The 17744-nt window shown below is 49.7% G+C and overlaps 1 long non-coding RNA gene across 1 annotated transcript in view; it reads left to right on the top strand.

Moving 5' to 3' along the window:
- Positions 1-17744, top strand: part of LOC139045315 (uncharacterized) — a 78660-nt gene that overhangs the window by 47236 nt on the left and 13680 nt on the right. The window contains exons 3-4 of the long non-coding RNA XR_011503406.1: positions 7464-7548; positions 16843-16947. This is a non-coding gene — a long non-coding RNA (uncharacterized lncRNA). The remainder of the gene's footprint in view (positions 1-7463; positions 7549-16842; positions 16948-17744) is intronic.

The following is a 17744-nucleotide window of genomic DNA, read 5'->3' as shown; positions in this document are numbered from 1 at the left end:
CGGACCAACAGTGAAGTTGCATACTGTGCTTGGCTCGCTTCCCTTCCTTCATTCACTGGTTCAACAAATACTTGTTCAGCACGATTATCTGGCAAACTCTTCAGATATGGTGGCAAATAACAGACACGTCCTTGTCCTTTTCAAGCTTATCATTTAGTGTAGGAAACAGATGATAAACAAGTAAACAAATTACCTACATATTGGTAAGTGCCATTAAAAAAAGGAGCAGGGGAAGAGAACAAAGCAGGAAGGAAGATGCTAGTTTAGATAGGAAGATTGGGAAGACTTCTCTGAGGAGGTGACATTTGGGCAGGATAGGAAATCCTAGGGATGGAGGCCGTGGCCTTTGGCTTCCTGTTTCTCCTGGAGAAAGGGAAGGAGTTGGGCAAGGGGACTAGAATGATGGGAGGCTCGAGTCCTTAGTTGGAGAGAGAAGGACGATTCATCAGGTTTCCCTTGGAAAAACTGCCCAGGAAATCAACCCTTTGTGGTCCACGAAGGGCACCACTCAGTTCCCGTCACCTTCCAGCACGTTGTCCTCGTTTACAGTGAGGACACAGAATGGTGACAGGGTGGGATCTACCCAAGATACAGAGCAGGTCAGGAAAGGGTTCACACCGGGGCCCCGTGTGGAAGCTCCTGGTGCATACGCTGCCCTCCGTGGTTCCCGGCCTTGGCTGGGCTGAGTAGGGAGGCCCCCCACCCTGTCAGTCCTCTTCTGGAGGAGAAGGCATGGTGGGGTCCAGTCCCTAGAGACTCCAGATTTCTCTTCTTAATCTCTCAGACTCAGGGGAGTAAAAAATATGAGCCCAGAATCCCCAAGGGGTCACACAGGGTGGGGCCCAGGAGAGGTAAAGGGTCAAGGCAAACTGAGTGCTTTCCTTTGGGGCCAGAAGAGAGAATGATACACTGAGCACAAAATGAGAGGTGACTGGAGGCAGTCATGGGCTGGGAGTCCACAGACATGGGCCCTAACCTTGGCTCTGGTTTGCTGCGAGACCTTGCAAATCCCCCTCCTCCTGGGACCCTCACTCTCAGTTAGGGGGTTTAACCTACATGCCGCTTGTGAATCCTTCTAGTTAGAACGTGCTTTATTTGGACTGATATACAGTAGACTGGCATTACAGCAAGAGGGAGTCAGGTAAGACATCAAATGCAACTTCCACCGAAACAGTTTACCTTCTGAAGGTGTACACTTGGCCTTCTAGAAACGTAGCCAGACACGGGGGTCTGTTCTGGATCCAGGTGGGATCTAGGTGTCAGAGAATTGATTACACTTGTGATCATTTATATCCATGGATGCCCCAGATGAACCATCCTTCCAGGTATTCACATCCCGTGTGGTTCCCACTCATGTTGAACCTGGGCTGGCCCTGTGACTCTTATAACCAGTGAAGTGTAGTGGAAGTGATGATCAGCCAGTTCTGGCTATAAGGTTTACTGCTGTGTAACAGATTACCACAAACGGAGAAGCTTAAAACAACTCCCTTTGCTTAGCTCACAGTTCTGTAAGTCCAGGCATGGGTTCTCTGCTCAGGGTGTCGCCAGGCTGAAATGAAGGTGAGGGTTGGGGCTGCAATCTCCTCAGAGGCTCGGGGTTCTCTTCCTGAATTCAGTTCTTTGTGGCTGTAGGACTGAGGTCCCCGTTTTCTTTCTGGCTGTAGGCCAGGGGTGTGTCTCAGCTCCTAGAGGCTGCCCTCAGGTCCCAGTGGCATGGCCCTCTCCCAACATGGTGTCTTCATTCTTCAAAGGCAGCAGGAGAATGTCTCTCCAGACTGCGTGATAGAGTCATACACACTGTAACGGAATCTATGTCATCACCTTTGCCCTATAAAGGTAACCCAATCAAGAGAGTGACTTTCCCATCATTTTCAGGTCCCATTCACACTGGAGGCAAAGGGAATACAGAGGGCATGTACACCAGTGGGTGGGAATCTTGGGGAGCATCTTAGAATTCTGCCTATCACACTGGCCCAATCTTTCAGAAGGCCTGGCAGCTTCCGCTCCTGTCCTTTTGAGAACCCTGAGCTGTGATGTAAGAAGCCTGGATACCCTGATAGAGAGACCACATGTAGAAGTCACCTGGGGAGGGAGAGGCCAGGTGCCCTAGTGTGCCAACTGAGTCTAGCCTTCAAGCCATCCCTGCCAACACGCCAGACATGGAAGTGAACCATCTTGGATGTTCCAGCCCTGCTGAGCCCCGTGAAGACTGCTGCCCCAGATGACATCATGTGGGGCAGAAGAACCACCCAACTCAGCCCAGTCAGCCCACCGAGAGTAGCCAGTGATGCCAGAGCCTTTCTGGTTCCACCTGCCCGGTGCTCTGTGTCCTGGGAGGGAACACGGTTCTGCCCATTCTATTTCTGAGTCATGGAAGACCTGTGTCTTGTGTGGTGATTCTCCACAGCAGAATCTCTGTGATAGGGGGTGGAGCCATCATTGAAGTTTCTCTCTGGTCCCAAGGCTGGTTGTCTCCTAATTATCTCGAGAGGTGGTATGGCTTGAATGGGGAAAATTCTAGACAGGAAAGCCAGGGACCTGGACCGTAGCACCAGCCCTGCAGGGTGATCTTAGAACCATAGCCATCACTTCTAGGGCGCTTTCCAGGTGCCGTGGGCACTGTTGTAAATGCTTTGCACATATTGACTCATTCTGACTTTGCAATCACCCTAGGAAGTAGATACTGTTATTACTCCATTTTACAGATGAGGAAATGGAGTACAGAGATGTCAAATAACCTGCCCAGAGTCACAAAGCCAGGACGTGGTGGAACCCATCTCTTCCCTGGACATAATGATTCTGATTCTGAGATTTTAGCATTTCTTTGTTTTTGGAAATCTAAGATTCCACAACTCTTAAGGTCCTGGTAGCCTAAGATTCCATTAGTTTCAAGATCTTAGAATTCTCAGATTCCAAGATTCTAGAATTCTCAGATTCCAGGTTGAAAATGCGAATGCCTGCCATCTGTGGGAGTTGGGGTCAGGGGACGTGCTGGGGAGTGACACAGCTTGAACCTGCAGTCCTGCTCAGCCCTCTGTTCTGTTAAAGGCGCCCGCTGCCCCTTGGGCACTGACTTCATTTCTCTGAAACCCGAAACCTCTCTTGGAACTGGAAGCCCTTGGTGGTAGGAGAGCAGGAGGGAGACCTCCTTGCCTGATAGCGCCTGCAGCATCGCGGAGAGCGGCCAGAATAAGCAGTGAGAACGGGACTCGGAGTTCCCTGAGAATGATAACATTCTCTGCATCCCGCAGACCCCAAGGAAATCCACGTCGTCCTCGGGTGCTGCCGAGGCCGGAGGAGGGAATGGAGGCTGGTGTTTCCACAGGGCCCACCGCCCTGGGCGTTGTGTTTCTGTTGGAGCGGGGGGCCACATGACTGGTGGCCCTGGAATAGCCGTGCGCTGCAGGACTGTGGGGAGGTCGTCCAAGGCCCGGAAGCAGGGCGTGCTGGCTGCAGTTCTGTAGGCAAGGCGAGGGAGCTGGGTCAGGGTTGACATGTGGAAGTGATTAGATGTCCGGAGACTGGGCACCATAGAATCAAGTGTCCTGGAGGGGCTGGGAGCCCAGGGGTGACTGACTCCAGCGGCCTCATTCTACAGATGGTGAAACTGAGGGGCAGAGAGCAGCTGTCCTGCAGCGTTTAGCATGGAGTTCAGTAAGGCTTCTGGAATCAACCCCAGCACCACTGAACCCCTGTGCTTCAGCGACACCAGACTCGTGCCTTTAACGCAACATTTTCTCACTTCTGGGCCTTTGCTCATGCTGTCCAGTCTCCCTGGAATGCCCTTCCAACCCTTCTTTGCCTGTTGAAGTACTTAGCTTTCAAGGTGCAGCTCCAATGCTACCTCCTCCAGGAAGCCTTCCTTCATCCTTTTCCTGTCTCTGATGTCTTCTCAACCCCTACTCTGAGCACTGAGAGCACCTCGTCTACCCTTCTCCTCTGCGACATGTCACTTTTCCTTGCAGGTTATACGTAATAATAGTTGCTATTTTTGATCAGATACTACAGTTCAGGCAATTTACATGCATTTTTTTTTCTTTTAATATCCCCATATTACAGATGGGCAAACTGAGGAAAAGAGAAGTTAAGCAACTTACCCAAGGATGCACAGCTAGTGAATAGCAGACCCTAGCTACAAACTCAGTCTGGCACCACAGTCCACACTCTTAACCATTGTCTATATTTCCTTTTCATAGTGCCTTGCACCTAATAGGTATGTTCAATAAATATTTGTTTAATAAATGAAGGAACAGCAATAATAAGAAAATAAGATTTAACTGTAATCCTACCACATAGAGATTTTGGGAATTCACCCTTTAGATTTGTTTCTAATGCAAGGATAGACTTTTTGTCATCATTTTGAGGAGCATAGATCAGGCATCAATGTATAATATGTTTGAAATTTTATTTATTTTTTGCATGTTTAATAAGTATTTATTGGATGAATGAAAATGCATAAACAGTAGTCTATGCATAGTGATAAGATCTGAAGAGCACCGCGAAGCTTGCCAAAACCATTTCTTCTGCCTGACCACAGTGGTCCGAGAAATTCCTGCCGTCAGACTCACGCTCTGGATTGAGTCGCTGCCTCAGGAGGTGCTGGTTACACATGTCAGTTAACTGAGAACAAGGACACCAGTCAGCACTGGGAACAGAACTGTTCGCAGTCTTAACAGAACAGCAGAGCATCTTTTTTCAGGTTAAGGAAGTTCTCTTTTATTTCTAATTTGCTAAAAAGTTGCTCATTTTTTAATCATGAATGGATGTTAAATTTTATCAAATGGCTTTTCTGCATCTAATGAGATGAGCATATCATTTTCCTCCTTTACCGTTTATATGGCAAATTACGTTAAACATTTTTGTACGTCTGTCATCTTTGCATGACTAAGATAAATCCAGCTTGGTCATCATGGATTATCCTCTTTATAATTTCTGTATTCAGCTTTTTCATATCTCCCAGAATTTTAGCGTCTGTGTCACATTGGCCTATAATTATCCTTTCTCATACTGTTCTTATCAGGTTTTGATATCATATTTATGATCGCTTCACATGATAAATTGGGAATATTCTCTCTTTTTAAATATTTTTTAGCAGCTGTAGAAGACTGGAATTACTTGTTCCATCAGTAAAAACTCTGGGTCTGGATCTCCTTTTTGGGAATATTTTAAACTACAGATTAAAACACTTCATGACTATAGAGCTACCTAGATACTTTATTTTGTCTTGAATGGATTTTGGCAAATTGTAATTTGTTCATTTCATTTTTATATTTATGTACAAAAAATTGTCCTAATATCCTCTTATCTTTTAATGTTTGCAGAATGCTTAGTTATAATTTTTTATAATTTTTTTCTTTTTATTTTTTTATTGCGATATAATTGACATAAAACATTATGTTAGTTTCAGGTATACAACATAATGATTCGATATATGTATATATTGAGAAATGATCACCACAATAAGTCTAGTTAACATCCATCAGCATGCATAGTTACAAATTTTCCTTGTCTTGTGATGCGAACTTTCAGGATCCACTCTCCTAGCCGCTCTCAAATATACAATGCAGCCTTGTTAACCACACTCACCATGCTGCACAGTAGCAGTCTCTCATTTAACTCTCACAACAGTCCTCTTTGATAGATGAGGACATTGAAGCCCTGAGAGGTGAACTTACCTGTCTGAGGTCACACGCTCAGAAAGTTCCAGGGAAGAGAGTCACACCCGGGTTTGATTGGGTCCAACAGCCATGCCCAAACCACTGGATGCCCACCTCCCTAAAGGTCACTCATCTTCGGGGACACGGCTCTTGCTCATGCTCCCTTTTGTTCTTCACGTACACGTCTGCCCCCACCGTCTGTGAACTTTTCAAGGGCAGCGCTCCTGCCTTCCTCATTGAGCCGTCCCCCAAAGAAAGTGATCTGCAAAACTTGGATTAATTAGGGACTATGAGGCCATTAGGGTATAATACTTTAAGGACCCCAGTGAAGGGTACAGAAGGTAAGTGTCCAGGTTGTTTCCGGTCTCTGTTCTCCCTGAACTGTCAGGACAGCTTCCTGGAAGATGGGAGCTGAGCTCACCCTAGAAAAATGAGATAAGAGGAGAAGTCAGAGGCAGCATTGGGGTGGCAGAGGGAACCTACAGGAGCCATAGCCTGTTCAGCTGGAGTGGAGTCCCCTGATGCTGACAGTTGGGAGCCATAAGCCACATCTGGAAAAGCATTGAGGCTGGACGAGAGAGGCAGGGGACGCCTGGTGGGTTCTTGGGTGGCAGAGTGATGGAGATTCCTAGCACAGCCCAGGAAGGAACTTCACTAGATATCTCTCCCAGCCTCTCCCAAGGCACTTGCCCCTGCTTTCAGTGACAAGGAGCTCTCCACCTCACTGGAGGGTGATCCTGTGGCGTTTCCTGGAAGAATTCCTGGGGTACAGGCATCTGGAGACGATGGAGGGATAGACATGAGTTGCAGGAACGTCAGGGAAGCCATCGGGAGGCCATTTAATTCCTCAGTGCTGGCTGACTGGGTACCATATGCAATGAGCACAGTGCCAGGCACAGTGTTTCAAATTGCCCTGTCTTCTGATCCATTATTGTGGGTCGCCTGGGTTGCAGTTTCCAAGCTCATTCAAATGCACACAATGTGTACATAAGGCCCAAGCTTTGGGATCACACAAGCTGGGGGTCAAATCCCAGCCTCACCACCTACCAGCCAGGTGCCTTTACACAAATGGCTTCATCTCTCCAAACCTCAGTTTCCCATTTCCTCATGTCTGAAATAGGCACGAAGCCCCCGACTTCTCCCGGATGTAAAGCAACTGGCCCACAGGAGCACTTGGAAAGCGATGGCCGTCCCTCCAGTGGCATCTCATCCTCACCCCATCCTCATACCTCTTGTCCCTCCACCTGGGGATCGTAGATCCTCCTGTGGTTCCAATCAGCGTCCATGTGCCAACACCTGCAAGCCTCCATCTGCCTCTGGATCTTTCTGGAGCTGCAGCTGGGCTGTCGGCTGCGTCTGGTCAGTGGCTCCTGGATTTGAGACCAGGAGCCTAGGCCAACTCCCAAAGTTGTTTGATTCTCTGACTCAAGGTTTGCAGGCCCTGCTTTCCTCTCCAGCCTCTCTGTCAACACCTTCTCTCCTTCTCCTCCCATCTCTGACCCCTCTATGTACCTCTCCTTGATCTCCTGCCTCCAAACCTCTGCCGCCTCTCACACTGCCACTTGGAGCTCCCTCCCCTCACTATCCATCCAGCCACCTCTGACTTCCCCTTCTGGTTTGGAAGTCACCTTCTGAGACCCAGATGGTCCAGGTGCTATGGCTCTCCCTTAGATGGCAGGGCGGGTTCTGGGTGAATGCCTTCAAAGGCCTGGGATAGAAGAGACATCTTCAGGTGTCCTGGTGGTGGGCAGTCATCCATCCGTCCATTCATTCAGCAAGCATTCATGAAGCTTTTGTTCTGACCAGGCCCTTGGCTGGCGCTGGACCACAGAGGGGAGATAGTACAGCGCAGGCTTAAGACCAGCAACTTTGATGTCTGCCTGACCAAAAGGTGAGTCCTGATTCTGCCACTTTTAACTTGTGCATCCTTGGCAACTGACCTCCCCTCTCTGAGCTTTACATTCCACGTCTGTATGAAGCAGGAAGCAGGGGCGCTGTCTCAGGATCGCTGTGAAGAAGAATGAAGACACTCTATGTGTTAGTCTGCTTGGGCTGCCAGAGTGAGAGACCATGCGCTGGGCACTTTAAACAACAGAAATGTACCTTCTCACAGTTCTAGAGGCTGGAAGCCGGAGATCAAGGGGCCAGGAGGGTTGGTTTCTGGGGAGGCCTCTGTCCTTGGCTTGTGGATGACTGCCTTCTTGCTGTGTCCTCACACGGCCTTTCCTCTATGGGTCAGTCCTATCAGATTAGGACCCCACCCTCATGACCTCTTTTAACCTGAATCACCTCCTTAAAGGCCCTGTGTCCAAATACAGTCACCTTGGGGTTAGGGTTTCAACATATGAATTCTGGGGAGACACAATTCAGTCCATAACACCATGGTAAGTGGTTAGCTGAGCCTAGCACAGTGCTTAGTGACCGCTACCCTGGCTCTCAGCTTAATGGCTGCAGGATATCATTATTATTATTATTATGACTAGGACTCAATCCTGTGTCCTTCAGAGTCTCTGGCTCTGGTGGCAGAAATTGGCCTGTATGTAGGAAATGAAAATAAGGGGTGGTGGTACCCAGAGAGGGGTAGATTAGAGCAGAGTCAAGACTGTGACCCAGGTCTGACCACAGCATTGTGCTGCTCAGAGCTGTGACCTCAAAAGCTGAGTGTGTGTTTCGCTGGACTGTGAACTCCCTGAGGGCCGGAGCCTTGTCTGATCCAACTGTAGGCTGAGCACAGGCTCACACATCTGAGAATGGGTGACGACTGACTGAACAAATACATGAGATTATGAATGAATAATGGAGATGGGTGGCTGGAAGGGTAGGAGGGTGGATGGGTGAACGGATGATGGACTGGGAGGAGGAGTAACTGCCAAGTTAGTTAATCCTTTTTAACCTTGGTTCCTTCAGCTATAGAACGGGCTACCAGCCATACAGGCCACACCGGGGCTTTGAGGATTTAATGAGATGGTGCAAGCAAAGCCCTTAGCGTTGGATAGCAAAGGTGGCTTTTAGGCAAAGAAGCTGGATGAACTGGAGTGGGGCTGGGGCTGCTGGCCACGGCAAGCTGTGCGAGGAGCCACAGGAGTAAACGGAGTCATCCACCGGTGACACTGCTGAACTAATTTCCCACTTCAGCTTCCTTATAAGCCTTGGGAGGAAAAATGGGATTTTTACAATCATTTGTTGGAAGATGAGACCCAGGGAGGGGGAATGGACTTGCCCAAGATCACAAGCACAAGCAAGCCTGGGGCAGAGCTGGGACCAGGATGCCCTTGTCCTGACTCCCAGCCAGGTCTCTTCACCCTGCACCCACGGGAGGGATCTTTCTGGCCAAGCAGACACATGTGGTCTCCTCCAGCTTCCTGGAGAGCTCCAAGGCAGCGGGTGCCCTGGATCCGGTGGCCTCTAGGTTACTCCTCCACTCTTTGGATGGCCGTCTTCCATCTGGAGGATTTCCTCTGCCCTTTGCCTCGGCAGAGACTCAGGAAGGAGTCTGAAGTTGAGGTTATGTGCAGAGAGAGCCGGGCTGAGTGGGGAGTTCAACGTCTCTGCACACAGGATGTAAATGATAAATGGGACTGGGGGCTGAGGGAGGCTCAGGGGGGTTCCTTTTGCACAGAGGCCATAGGGCACCAAGGAGAGTGGCGACTGGGAATCCTGGAGCGACAACAGGAGGGAAGCCCTGCTCCCCACCCTGGGAGGCACCCTCGAGTCCCAGTCCAGCACCCTGGAGCCAAGCACCGAGGTTCAGATGCCCCTCCTCCACCCCTCGCTGCGAGCAAGTCCCATCTCTGCACCTCAGTTTTCGGTCTTAAAATGGGCACAGTCGTCACAGTGCCTAGCTCACTGTGTTGTCAAGAGGGTCAAATGAGGTGGCACACTTAAACACCCAGGAAACGTCACCTATCACCGTGATTTGCTTTCTCCTGGCCAGGAGAGAGGAAGACGGACGTTTTACAGTCGAGTTCTTCCTCTCCTTGGGGAAGTCCGCAGCTCAGGGGAGACACGGGAGGGGAAGGGTGGCCATGCCCATCTCCCCACACGCCCGAGTGGAAGGGGGAAGAGGCCCAGCCTCGAGCAGCCCCCAGCCCGGCCGATCCCCGGTGATAAATCACAAACATGTTTTTAATGATTATTTAAAGCATCTTGGCCACACACCCGTCCTGGAAGGGCCATCTCAGCCCTCGTCAGGCCGTGGCAGATCGCAGGGAAGCGTGCACGTCCCTTATTAGGGGTGGCTCCCTCTATTCCATTATTTTCATAATGGACTCCCTGACACAATATTATTCTTGGCCCAGCTCAGACCCTCCGCCTGTGTTCGAGGCGACAGGCTGGCCTGGCCGGGGAACGGCAAGCTTCCGTCGTGGGGGTGGCAGGCACAAAGGCTCAGCCATTTCTTGTCCACCGGAGTGTCACTGGCAGGGTGAGGAGGGGTGGGTCTTGCACGGTTAGGAGGCTGGTTTTAGTGAACTGCAGGCCTGGGTCTGGGCCCCCTCTGCTGGGTGCGGGGTGGGGGGAAATGAGGCCGAGGGGGAGGTGGAGGGAGAGTGTGTATCCTTCCGGGTTGTTCATCCAGCAGACATTTATGTTGAGTGCACCTGTTTGGCACTGTCCCCACCACATACACAGCCAGGGCCTGGAGAGCTTTTGAGAGCCAGCTAGGACAGTGGTCCTCACACCATGCCTCCTGGAACCCTAGGGTTCCTCAGATTGTAGAGAAAGAGTGAAGCTCTGGGCATCCCCTGCCATTCTCAGCCCAAGCAGCTCTGATTTAATTTTACTTTTACTTTGGGCTTCTTTGAAAGGATTCATTCGAAGAAAGGATTCTGCTGGTTAAAAGAAAAATTTGAATACCACTGGTTAATTTTCTTAATGTACAAAAGGGAAAACTGAGGCCCAGAGAGGGCATGGAGTCGCCTAGGGTCACACAGACATTTGCAGAGTAAGGACCCATCTCATTGTGTGAGCAGCTGGAGCCAGTGTGTGAAACAGTCAGAGAACAAGAAACACTGGTCTGGAACCAAATGTGCAGATGGTGCCCCAGGATATGACGGCCCCACGGTGAGCCTTCTGTCCACGCGTGTGGGTGTGTGTTTGGGGGGGACCCCAGCAGCAGGCACCCTCCCAGGAGTCTCGGTTTCTTAAGCTCAGTTACAATGGTCTCATTGGCCTTCAGCGAGAGCATCACCGGGGAGGCCAGCTGCCCCCCAACCCTGAAGGTCACCCCCTGAAACCCCCCTGGTTGGAGAAGTCCAGGGTCAGGAACTGTGGATGTACTGGGAAAACAGTGCTGGCGGGAGTTTCTCTCAGGCAGGGTCCCGGGAGAAAGCAGATGGCACCCTCAGGCTGGGTTTTTTTTTTAACTGTGCTAAAATACATATAACATAAAATAAAATTTACCATTTAACCACTTTTAAGTGCATGGTTCAGTGACATTAAGGACACTTAACATTGTTGTGCAGCCATCACCATGATCCATCTCCAGAACTTTTCATCTTCCCCAACTGTACCCACTCCCCCTGCCCCCAGGCCCATGGTCACCATTGTTGGACCCTCTCTCTCTGAATTTGCCTGTTCTAGGCATGGAGGTGAGTCTTTAAAAGGGACTGTTCACAAAGTTGTGGGTAGGGTTTGGGAAAAGCGACCAGGTATGGGGCAGTGGCCTGGGGCTGGCAACCTAGGGTTGGCTCCTCTCCTGGACCTGGTGAGGGGAAGGCTGGGAACCGGCTGCAGGGGCACAGGGCACGGGTAGAGGCGGGTGTGGACGGCAACGGAAGATAGTGAGCTCAAAAGCAAGCCCGTGAACAGCCTCAGAGCTGTTTAATGATGCTGAAATAAACCAGGAGGCAGCGGCGAAATGAAAAGGCTCTTGTGGCAGTTTGTGTATTGTACGTGAATGACAATGGGAAGGTGTAATGAATTCCCATTTCCTGTCCCTTGCTCCCTAGCAACTTCTCACACTCCATGATTTGCTTGCAAATTTGTTTTGCTTTGTGGCAGATGATTTGCATGTGGAGAGGTGCTCCCCTGCCTACAGGGTCGGGTGCTCCATCCAAAAGGCCTGTGCCTCTCCAATTTCACAGCAGCAGCCTTGCTGCCTTCTTCCTGCCCCGTCTTCCATCCTCCCAGAGATGCAGAGTCACTTGGATGTTGGAGAAAGAGTCAGCCTCGAGTGGCCTTTATTTAACTTGCACATCGGAGTCGAGGAGGTAACTCTTAACTCCCCTCCCCAGTACCTGGGCCATGGCGTCTTAGCTATGCCCATGCACCTTCCTGCTGACGCCTCTCCATCACCTTCTGTATACACATGTGCTAGCTCTCTCCTCTCTCTTTCTTCCTCCATCCTTGACTATTCTAGGCTCAGCCCATCCATCGCCAAGCTCCCCTCCTCACCCTCGGATACCCTGCTGCCCGGTGCCTTTCTGCATCCCTGAGATGACAGGTGAATTCTGCCTTCCCATATCTGGGGAGAAACCTCAGGGGATCCTAATGCCTTGCAGCCCCAGTGTTTGGGGTGGGGGTGGGGGTGGTGCTGAGGTGGGGGCAGGCAGGATCTGGAAGAGGCAGGAACCCTGTGCTCCATCCCGCTCCCACCTTGTGCCTATGTAATAAAAATTATCGTGTGCCCATTACTTTCTGGGAACTTTGCGCACATTTATAAACTCATTTAATTTTCACAATAACCAAGCTCAGGAGGCATTATTGCCGTTTTGCAGAGGAGAAATTTGAGGAGTAGAGAGGTCAAATGACTTATCAAAGGTGGCACAGCTGTCGCACAGAGATTTCAAATGTAGGTAGATCTATCTCCACAACTCCTTCAAACAATTCTTTCCAACCAATTGAGGAGGTAGTGAGTTCTCGGTCTCTGGAAGCATGTAAGCAGAAGTTGAATGGCCACTTGCCATCGAGAGAGCACAGCCCAGGAGAAGTGCCTTCCTGTCCTGAGACGCTGAGATCCTAGGACTAGATCTGGGTTCAGATTTGGATATTCTCTGGTTGACAGGTGCCTCCTGGGAAGCAGAGCTGGGTGGGTGCTCAGTGAGGTCTGGTCACACGGGGAGGCAGGAGTCTGAGTCACAAGGGGTGGGAAGAAAAGGTAAGAGGGTGGTGCACCAGCGAGAGGTAATAACTTCTCCCTCCCCTTCCTGTTCTTGCTGGTTTCTCCTTGTCGCCCTGGGCTGGTTGCTGAGTCCCAGATGGGCAATATTGAACAATACATTCAGTTCCACACAGAAGTGTCACCAGGGTCGCAATGTGCTCTTCATATACCGCAAAGAAGCCCAGGGCGGGAGCAGAGGGCCGGTTTTAATCCTGTGGCTGTGCAGGTTTGTGGCGTGACTTTGGGCGAGCTTCCCCCGCTGTTTAATGAGGGGTTGGAAGGCTCGCTGCTGAGGACCCTCTGGGTTCTGATTTTCGAGACCCTGCGAGGGGAAGCAGGCTTGCACAGGTGCTGAGCTGGGGCTGCGCTGTGGGGCTCCGTAGTAAGGGCAGGGTGTGGCAGGTGTGGACTTGCTTCTTGCCTGCTCTCGCCAGCCCCTAGATTCCCGTTCAGGCTAAGCTGCTCCCAGATTCCTGACCCTCAGGAACTGAGCCAGATAATCAGTGTTGTTTTAAGCTTCTCTGAGGGTAAATCATTATGCAGCAATAAATAACGAAAACACTCATGCACTGGTGATCAGATGGCAGGGATGGCCTTACTCACACGCCTGGTAGGTGGCTGGCTGATGGCTGGGGTGACAAGGGTACCTGGCCACGTGTCTCACCATTCAGCTGGCTAGCCCAGGTACTTCACACGGTGGCTGTCACAGGCTTCCCAGAGCAGCAAGAGAAGCCAAGCACCCATGCGTAAGTGCTCTCGAAGCCTCTGCTTGCAGCACGTTTGCTAAGGACCCATAGGCCGAAGCAAACCACGTGGCCAACTGGATTCAAGGGGTCAGGAAGCGGACTCCATCTCTGGATGGTTGGGGAGAATTTGTGGCCAATTTTTGCAGTTGCGGGACCCGGAGGGTCACGCACAAGCTCCCATCGCCCTAAACACCCCTTCCTTCTCCACGTCCTCACTCTTGAACAGCCTCCCTTTCGTCGGACTCTGAGTCTAAACCAACACTTACGGAGCACCTGTTCCGTGGCAGGTGTTTTTACCATCGTGGCCTTAATTAATCCTCAACATCAGCCCTTGTGAGGTGACGCACCTCATGGGTGAGGAACGGAGGTTCAGAAAGACAAGGTTGTGGCCTGGAGTCATAAGCTGGTAACTAGCAGAGCCAGGATCCAGTCCAGTTCTAGGATTCCAAGTTTGGTATTAGTTTTCCTTTACCTGTCAGGATGCCCAGAACTTTCCATTTAACTTGGTCTTTTCAGATACACACAGGCAGACTATGGGGAGACTGTCCCTGGCTGGGTTCTTCCCAGGAATCCATGTTCTGGGACTGCTGGTCCGGGCTCAAGGGGGTCAGCCTGGGGCAGGAGGTCTGGGCAAAATGAACAGGCTCTAGGGGGCGACAAAGGCCAAGACGCCTTCTCATGGCCACCCCACGCTCCAGCCCCTCCTTCTGTCCTCAGAGAAGAGAGGTGCTGGCCACCAGGAGAGAAAACTTTCACCTTCTTCAGGTACTAAGAAACCAGGGGGAGGAGCGGGGGTGGGAGAGAAGAGGGAGGAAGGAGGAGGATGAGATGAGGGAAGAAGTAGAAGGAAAGAGAAAGGAGGAGGAGAAGGAGGGAGAAAAGAGAGGCATAAGAAGGTAAAAACAGGGAAAACAACAAAAAGACAGAAAAGTAAAGAGACATTGAGGCACAAGGCAGAGAGAGATGGGGATGAAGAGAAAAGAGAGAGGGACAGATAGAAAAATACACCCTAAGACCGGGATAGAGAGAAACAGAGACAGGGAGACAGAGATGCCTGGAGAGATGAGGGCAACAGAAGGGATGAAGGAAGAGAGAATGGAAGTCAGCAGAGTGCTTCGATGAAGGAGGCGGGGGTTTAGTCGTGCCGTGTGACTTTGGCTGGCCAGGTCATCTCTCAGAGTCCCGTTTCCTCATCAATAGAACAGGACTGTCTGCGGAGCGCTTGTGAGGACGATTTGAGAAAATATGTGAGAGTACTTTGGAAACCATAAAGTACTACACAAATTATTCATTAATGTTATTGATAGTATTATAATCATAATTCTGACGTCAGGGTAGGAGAACAGTGCTAGCAAAGAGTGTCAGAACAGGCGTGAATGGAACACTGAACGCCTCTTCTCTAACGAGCAGCTCAGGTCAAGGGAAGTGACAGCTCCTTGACACTAAGACTCCACTCGTGTGAGATGCCCCGTTGATTTAATTACGCTTTGGGCTGGGGGAAGAGTTGCCACATTACAGATACAAAATTAAGAAAAGTAACTGAGAACATACCAGTTGTCCCTGCCATCGCTCATTTGTTTTTGGCATCACAGTCATTGTTTGAAGGTACACTGGCGCCTCTATATGCTGTGGAATCCCTTTAGGTCATCAACTATTATGCAGAATGTCATGGCGATGGGGCTGCTTTTTTGCATCTCATGTATGTAAACTTTATTTTTTTAAGATGTACAGTATAATCTCAAGACATATTGAAGCATGTTAGTGTTTCCCGGGCATTTCTGCTTTGGATAAACACACAGCCCCGCTGCCCTCTCCATTAACTGCATTGCATATTGCTGGAAGTTAAACAGCTTTTCTTGAAAGTTAGCCGAAAGCTTTGGACAGGTAGGTATTGAGCGTCTTAAGTTATAGGACTTGACGGATCAATTGGTCAGACCCACCTCACACCACTCAGAAAATTCTCTGGTCTCTTTGGGGAGACTGCACAATTTTTACTGCCAGTAACTGCACCGATGGCTGGGTGGCAGGCCATCTCTTGCATAAACAGTAACTTTTCTCTGCATCACAATGAAATCTTTTTGAAGACATTTAAAGCAGTAATTAGGGATCCAAACTGAAGTTAACAACCAACTCTGTGTGTTATTTTCCTTGTAAATCACACATCTGAAGTAACATTCCATAAACCTGACAACTGCCTGACCGCTCGCCCCTCCTCTTGGAGGCTGACCCATTATTATCATACACGTTCTGATTTCAGAAATTCTAAGAGTGTAAAGAACAGATCTAGGAAATGCAAGTGGCTAAGAACAATGGAAATAGCCTGGTGTAGCTTACTGATAAAAGAGAGAACACCAAATGTTTGAGAAGGCCTTGATTATATCTAATATATTAAAACAATTCAAAACTGATGCTTGGGGTACTTTTGCCTTGTTTGAACGAACGAGATGCTACGCCTGCAATACTCATGGCTGCCACCAGGTAGTGGCAGTGTCTTGAATGGCCTAAGCATCTGAGCTTTCTCGTGGGGTCTACTAAGTGTCAGGGATTCATGCACTGTATTTAGCCAGTTACGATCCGCCCCCCGACCCCCCAATTAAAATAAGTCTGGTTTGAGCCATAGTGCCCACACTTACTAGCTGTGTGGCCTTGGCCAAGGTAGCTTTCTCACCTGAGGGGCGGGGGACAACGTAGTGCCTTCCAGGACCCAGGAATTTTATATTTGTAAAAGACTTCCCACTCACCAAGAGTCCTGGGGCCATGTTCCTCCAGGTGCCCACACAGCCTGAGGTGAGGTTAACGTTCACAGCTCTGCTGTGTAGGGCAGGGAGCATAGCTTATGACTGGATTAACCCCGTCCATGGGTACATCTATCAATTCACACTTACACCATAGTAGTAGCTACTATTTATTGAGCATGTACTCAGTACCCATCTCAATACCAATTCTTTTAATCCTCACAGCAACCCTATGAAGTCAGTACCACTGTGATGCTCATTTTTCAGCGGAGTAAGTCCCCAGGGTCATGGGGAGCTCAAATGAGTTAATGCATAAAAACTGCTTAGCACAGAGCCTAGGATATAGTGAGTGCTCATTATTTATAGTGCCTATTACTTACAGAGGAAGGGAGACAGGTCTGCAAACTGAGAGGTACGAAGCAGCAAAGGACACGGGGCTGTGGAAGCACGGGGGGCGGGGGGGCAATGAATTCTTCTCGGGGAAGGCATCCGGAGAGGCTTTGCAGAGGAGCCAACGTGTGAACTGGATGATAAAAGACAGGGAGGGGCGGCAGTGTACTCCGCTTGTTTTCCCAGTTCTGTTCTTCTCTTCTTTCTTTTAACAGAAATACCGATCCCAGATTTAGCAGGACACCTGGCCACCCAGCTAGAGATGAAAACTTCCCTCTTCCCTTGCAGCTAGTGAAGTCATGGGACTGAGTTTCTACTAAGTAAGTCAATGTGAGTGGAAGTGAAATGGCTTGCCACCACTCCCCATGGCTGGGATGCGGACTACTGTGGGTGAACTAGTTTTGACCATGAGGGGATGGCAGAACAATGAAACAGAAGAAACTAGGGTCCCTGGATGGCCTCGGGGAGCACAGCTGTCCCTTTCACCTTGGACCACGTGCCTGTCTCCAAACCACTGGATGAGAGAGAGAAACGTGTTTTCTATCTGAACCGCTGTGTTGTCGGCTGTCTTATCAGAAGCCTATTATTTAGTCTGAAGCCTAAACAGTGTACCAGGTCCAAAGGAGGAATATTTGAAGGGCGGAAGAAACAGTAAGGCCAAAGACCTGAAATGTGAAGAAGTCAGAAAGTCTTAGGAAACTGTCTCACAGGGTATCTTCGAGGATCCAGTGAGATCAATGTACATCACGTGCTTAGCACAGCACCTGGCACATGCTCAGTGCTCAGTAAATGAAAGTCCTATCCTTTTCTGTCTGACTTAAGTGACTTCTCAGAGCCTCATCTATAAAAAGGGGGTAATGTCACCTGTATGATGAAAACAAAGGTCTGGGCCTTTCTGTTCAAGAGAGGATGAATAATCTGGAGAAAGTCTATTGGGAGCAAGATTTAAAAGAAAAACAATTACAAGGGATGAGTGAGTGCCCTACCTTTCCACTGATGTAAATAATTTAACTTACAAAACCTCTGGTGCTCTCCTATCATCAGATCTAGCTAACACTTGTCTTGCTCAGTGGGCCTTAAAAAGTGTTAGCAATTCCTGGACGGAGTTGTGGTATTC

Source organism: Equus asinus, chromosome 5 (assembly GCF_041296235.1).
Source record: "Equus asinus isolate D_3611 breed Donkey chromosome 5, EquAss-T2T_v2, whole genome shotgun sequence".
Classification (NCBI taxonomy): domain Eukaryota; kingdom Metazoa; phylum Chordata; class Mammalia; order Perissodactyla; family Equidae; genus Equus; species Equus asinus.
The sequence above is the reverse complement of the archived record's forward strand: the minus strand, read 5'-3'. Positions and strand labels throughout refer to the sequence as shown.